The sequence below is a fragment of the Populus nigra genome, chromosome 3 (assembly GCF_951802175.1).
Source record: "Populus nigra chromosome 3, ddPopNigr1.1, whole genome shotgun sequence".
NCBI lineage: Eukaryota > Viridiplantae > Streptophyta > Magnoliopsida > Malpighiales > Salicaceae > Populus > Populus nigra.
Genome location: NC_084854.1, coordinates 1,617,143 through 1,623,302, shown reverse-complemented (window position 1 = coordinate 1,623,302; position 6,160 = coordinate 1,617,143). Strand labels below are relative to the sequence as shown.

At 33.1% G+C, this 6,160-nt stretch overlaps 1 long non-coding RNA gene across 1 annotated transcript; it reads right to left on the bottom strand.

Annotated features, from left to right (window-relative positions):
• Positions 1-2,064: 2,064 nt before the first annotated feature.
• Positions 2,065-2,696, bottom strand: LOC133688543 (uncharacterized). The gene is made up of 2 exons (XR_009841173.1): positions 2,351-2,696; positions 2,065-2,237 (listed from the first exon to the last, which is right to left on the bottom strand). It is a non-coding gene; the product is annotated as an uncharacterized LOC133688543 (long non-coding RNA).
• Between the last annotated feature and the right edge of the window lie 3,464 nt (positions 2,697-6,160).

Here is a 6,160-nt window from a genome sequence, read left to right as displayed (position 1 = left end):
AGACAATACAAATTGAAAATTTAAGGACTAATTTGTGTGAAATTATAAATGTGAGAGTCAATTTGCTCAAATATTAGAAGAATTAATAAGATTGGGGCCTTAATTGAACTTAGAATTAGTTTAATTAATGAAATCAGGGGCTTAATTGAAAACATACCAAAGTTTGGGACTGATTTGGGTCATAATTGCATGAAATTAACGTTTAAGGACCAAAATGAAATGACAGGGTTTTTATATGGAGTTTAATAGATTTTTCCAGTGGTAATTTTGAAAGAATTAAACGTTAAAGAGTCAATTAAGGACTGCATTGAATAATTTAGAAACCATGGACTGTTTTGTAAATATTTCTAAATTATAGGTGTCCATTTGCAATTGATCCATAGGCCAAATTAAAAACAAAAAGAAGTTTCCATGAATAAAGGCCCGATTGCAAGATATCATAATTCCAGTAGCCAAATTGAAGAATGAGCGCCCCAACTCAAAACGGTGCTGTTTCAAGGAAAATTGTTCATCTCCGTCATCCCGATTCAGTGGAAATGACAGCAGATCATGGTAACATCCTTGTCGTCCCCACGATGCATGCCATTACCGAGTCACGAACGCATGGCATTCTCTGGCTTTATAAAAGCCAGAGAAAGGCCACGACAAGCGAGGGGAGGTCACGAGAAGAACGAAAGAAAAGGAAAGAAAACAGAAAGGACCCCGGGGATAAACAGAGGAAAACCAGAGGACGAACAAAAACAAGAACAAGGGACAGACACAAAGTGGCACACAGAACACAGGGAGTGAACGATACACATAAAAAGCGAAAAGGAGGGCGAGCAAACACAGAAGAACAAAAAGACAGAAAAAATAAGACCCAGGGAAGGAAGATCAGAGAGTAAGCGAAGGAAAAACAGAAACAGAGAAAGCAAAGCACTGGCCAGCCAACGCACGAGCACCAGCTTTGCCTCCAAGTATACCAGCCCTCTCCCCCTTTGAACAACATATCAGAAAAGAAACACAGGCGAACAAACACAAACGAAGAAAAAAAAAACAGAGGATCAAAATCAGTAGAGAGAGAGAGAGGAAAGAGAGAGCCAGAGAGAGAAAAACTAGAACAAAAAAAGAATCATTATGATATTGGGTGTGATAAGAAATATAAATATAAATATAAATATGTTTCTATAATAATTTTAAAGTGAATTTATAAAAAGAATAAAAATACACGTCCCTTTTATCACTCACTCGCAATTCCTTGCAATTGTTTGTTTCGAAACCATAATAAAACATTATACAATTAAAACGAAAAGGAAAAGGAAAAGAAATGAATAAACATCCCCAATTGCAATTGGAATGTGCGAGCGTCTCCTAATCGTTCTCTCAAGTGATCATGTGTTAGGCAAAGCCTATTAACTTCTCCATTCTAGTTCGAAATTCAGAGCTATGATGGCTCCAGAAATTGGGGAAGTTCATTTAACCATCACTTCATCAGTGCTGCGTGATTATATCATATGAAATTGTGCACTGAGGAATTTAGCAAGAAAGAAAGCAACTATAATCAATTAAGGCATCCTTGAAGGGGGCGGCCCAGACGTTTTTTACTTGGAAGGGTTTCAAAATGGTCTTCTAGTGGACACAGATAATGGAATGCAAGCGATTCAAAAAAAAAAAGAAAAAGATTATTGGTTGTAAAATGTTTTGTTTAATTTTAATATTCATGATTTGAATTTTGATTTATTAATTGGTTGTAAGAATATTAATAATGCTTGATTATTCTGAACTCTCAAAATTAAGAAGATAAGATTAATTTGACAGATAGAAGTGGTCTGAACAGATTAATTAAGAGGATTAAAGCATTCAAATACCTAAAATCTGTACAATCTCTCCTTAGAAAATAGACAATATTTTAACTTAATTGTCATTATTCATGCATGGATATATAAAATCATCAACTTTTATAAAGAGATTAAGAGAAGAAAAGATGACAGATACAACTCTCTTTTTATATAGTGATCGATTTGTCCGTGCGTAGCAGCAGTTTTTTTTTTTGAATTAATATGGTTTCTTAATAAAAGAAAATAATTAATATGGTAACACTCAACAGGATGTTCAATTTCAACCATTTCTGACAGCTGAAACGTAGCAAAATAACAGGATATATAATATGCATACAAAAGGACTTATTCTATCTAGTCTCCTTGACACATTCCCTAGTCTCCACTTGTGTTCTCTCCACCTCCATCATCAATATGATCCTGGAATTTATACATAAAAGAAAACATGGTCAGTCTAAATCCATCGACAAATCACAAGAAGAAAATTATATAAAAAAATCGAAATAAAAAACTCTATTTATTTTAAAACGCACCATGTATTTATACAGCTAGCTAGATGCTTGATGGACAGTATGTAGCATGAATCACTTAGGAGGTTTGCATTGCCCATCTCCAGGCTGGTAACTGCAAGGATAAGGACTAGGACTAGATGGTTGAATTGGAAGGTTACTAATTTGGGTAACATCCGTGCTGCTTGCTTCAATTTCTGTCATCATGGTCATTATGAAACTAGAAGTCCTAGTTGGAACTACAAGAGGAGCACTCGCAGCAAGGATCAGGAACAAAAGGATGGTGGCTTTTGCCCCAAGAAAGAGTGATTTCTTGCACATATTCATCATGTTTTTGATTCTAAGAGAACGATGTGATGTCGATTGAGAGATAAGACAGGTTTGATAAATTGAGAGCAGCTGTGGTGGTTTATATAGAAATTCATGGTAGCAATTTAATAGAAACAGATATCTGAAAGAATTTAATGTTGATGTCGACCCAAAGCTACAACATGAACAACCTTATCACGTTTTGAAGAGAAAACAACTGTCAAAGCTTCTCTTTATGGGAAAAGGTACAGAACTTTTTGTTTGGATTTGCTTCGATGGCAGATAGATAAATGATAAGAATTGTTCTTCTTCTCGGTAATGCAACAATTGTTGACCAGTTGCCACTTGCCACTTGCAAGTCTCTAATTAAAAATTGGAGAATCTCGCATATCACCACATAGAACCATCTACGTCAGTACTGTACTAGGTCGTCGGCAGGTTGCCGGGGGCGTGTTAGAGCTAGGAGGCATGTAGTTGCCGGCCGTCCACGTCGAATTATGGATTGATGATTAAGTTATCTAGGTTTGTCCCATCTCAAAAAAGTCTGATGTTGAAACTGCCTGATCATGACATCTCAAGCCGAATAATTCTTTGTCTTATTGTTCATATAGTTTGTAATGAAAATAAAAGAAAGAAAGTCTATTTTGGAAAGAAACAATCCCCTTTATTATACTTGCAAACTAAAAAACTTGTGCCATGCACACCAACAATGAAGCTTTTTTTTTTCCTTCTCAATTTTTTCCGTAGAATATTTTATTAATTGTTTAGATTGCTTTTGAATGAATAAAATCTACTGAATTATATTAAAACAAATCTTATACGTGTAATATTAAACTTGGACTAGATAAAAAATTAAATCAAGAGGTTTTTTTCTTTCAATATCATTTCTTTTCTCAATTTCATCTTTATTTTTTTTACCAATTGTTTGGGTTTTTTTTCAGTCAAGTCAAATAAATTATATCTAGATAAATTCAATATATTTAATTTTAAACCCGAGTTAAACAAAAAATCAGATCAAAAAATTTCAAGATAAATTAATTTTCTAAACTTAGTTTAATAACAATATTAAATATTCTTTATATCTTCAATATTTTTTATGTTTAATTTTTTTAATCCAATCAACAACACAGCAGCATGGCCTGTAATTTTTAATAATATAATAAATAAATGGGTGCAATTAGTGGATGGATCCTTATCGTGGGCTACAAAATGACTCCCGAACTCATCACTTGAACCACCCTTTTCAATATTTATGGGCCTATTTTGTTACAAGCACGCGTATTGAGAATTTTGAAGTTTGAAATATGAGAGATTATAAAGTATTTTCAATTTAGTGCCCCAGCAGTCATATAGAAATGGTTTCTGTGGATGGTTGCAATAGTTTGTTCTCCTTGTACGTAACTAATTTTATGCAGGTGAAGGGAACAGCATTGTATCAGGAGTTAATTACCTCATAATTTTTCTTGAAGCATTTACTTGAAGTTTACGGAAACAGAAGCATATGCCTTTTACTCACATTAAACTCTCAATCTTTATGATTATTCTTTAATATTCCTAAATGATCATGTTTTGTCATAAAATTAACTATCAGTGATCATATTTGTCATAAAATTAACAATCAACAAGGACTTTTTGTGCCGATAAGCTTATAGCTCAACTGATAGTAGAATCCCTCTTTTCTCAAGAGATTTCATGTTGGAGCCTCTTATTTGTAATAATAATAAATAAATAAATAAATAAACATGGGCTTTCTGTGCTAAATTATGAGAAGCCTAATCAAAATCACTTCTAGTAAAGTGAAGAGAGATTATTGAGTGTGAGGACACAAGCATTTTAACTGCATCCTGAAGTATGGAATGTGCTTCACTGTTGTCAACAGCTTTCTGGGTAGCCGCTTCTATCAGTAATTTCGCAACATCTTCAGTGAGAGAACTCTTCGATGAAAATTCTGAGCCATCTTGTGGCCTCACGAAGTGCTAATGCCTCCACTACCTGTGCATCACCCCACGATAATAAAAAAAAAAAAACATGCTGCAGGTATATGCTTCTGACATGCCAAACATCTTCATTGGAATCTCTTGCTATAAGACCCATCGCACAAGATTTGGAATCATGGCTAAGAGCCCCATCAAGACTAATTTTGACAGAAACTAAAGGAGGTGAATATTGCTAGTGACTAGTGAGAAGAAAACGATTATGCATGAACCTGATTTGCTGGAAGATCTAAATTCAACATAACCCCAAGAAAAATCCCCAAACCCGTTTTTAGGTAATTATTTTTCTTTTGCGAGGAAACCAATTTTTTTTTTAAGGTTAGTTATTTTTTCGTTAAAAAATTTATTTTCTGAGCCCAATTTTTAGGAAATTGTTTTTTAGGGTAGGGGGACGCAATGTTTTTTATTTTTATTTTTTAGGAATATATATATATATATATATATATATAAACTTGTACTTTAATGAGAGCCTAGGGTCGCATTTTGTTACTGTCTCATAAATAAAATTAAAAGATAGAAATAATTAGAACAAAAGTATATTTAATTAAAGAAATTTAGACATAAAAATAAATATGTCACTATAATAATTTTAAAGTAAATTTATGTAATTTTAAAATATAAAATACAAAGAGAACATGTCTCATAGACAATATATATTAAATTTTATTTTTAAAATATCATTATAAAAAACTCTTAATTCCAAATTTATCTAATTAAGACATGTTTAAACAAAATTGATTATTATCATATTTTAAAACTCAACTCAATGTTCAATATGGAGCAAAACCCAAGTTACAAGTCGAGAGGGTTAACCCAATTGATCCGAGCTAACACAAGATTAAAAGTAGTTATTATTATAGTCTTAAAACCTAATTCAGGGGTCGACTCAGTGTAAGGTCTGGTTCATGGGTCCGGTTGACTGTTGACTCGGGTCAATATAAGGATATAAGTGGTTATTATTATAGTTTCAAAATCTGACTCGTTGGTCAACCCTGGACAAAGCTCGGGCTGCAAACTAGGAGGGTCAATGTAAAGATAAAAATGCTTATTATCATAGTTTGAAAACTCAACATGAGGTTCAACCAAGAGTAAGGTCTGGGTCACAAGTCGAAGTTTCAATCCGGGCAAACCCAGGTCAACGTAAGAATAAAAATATTTATTATTATAGTTTTGAAACCTAGGTTGGGGGTCGACCCGGGAAAAGACCTAGATTATGGGTTGGGAGGGTCAACAGGAGTTGACCCAATTTAATGTAAGAATAAAAATGATTATTATCGTAGTTTTAAAACCCAACTTGGAGTCAACAAAGGTCACAAGTTAAGAAAGTCAACTCAACTTAACCTATTTTTTTTTTTTTAAAAAAAAGAATCAAAGTAACCTCGTTTTGACCTGCGTTTTTGGTCAAATCAGGTTGGATCAATCATTCATATATTTTTTCATAAACTCGGACCAATCAAGTCTTTAGATCAACCTGTTGAGCCAGTATGAGTTTTATAATTAAGGTTATTATAATATTATTAATTTTAATAGT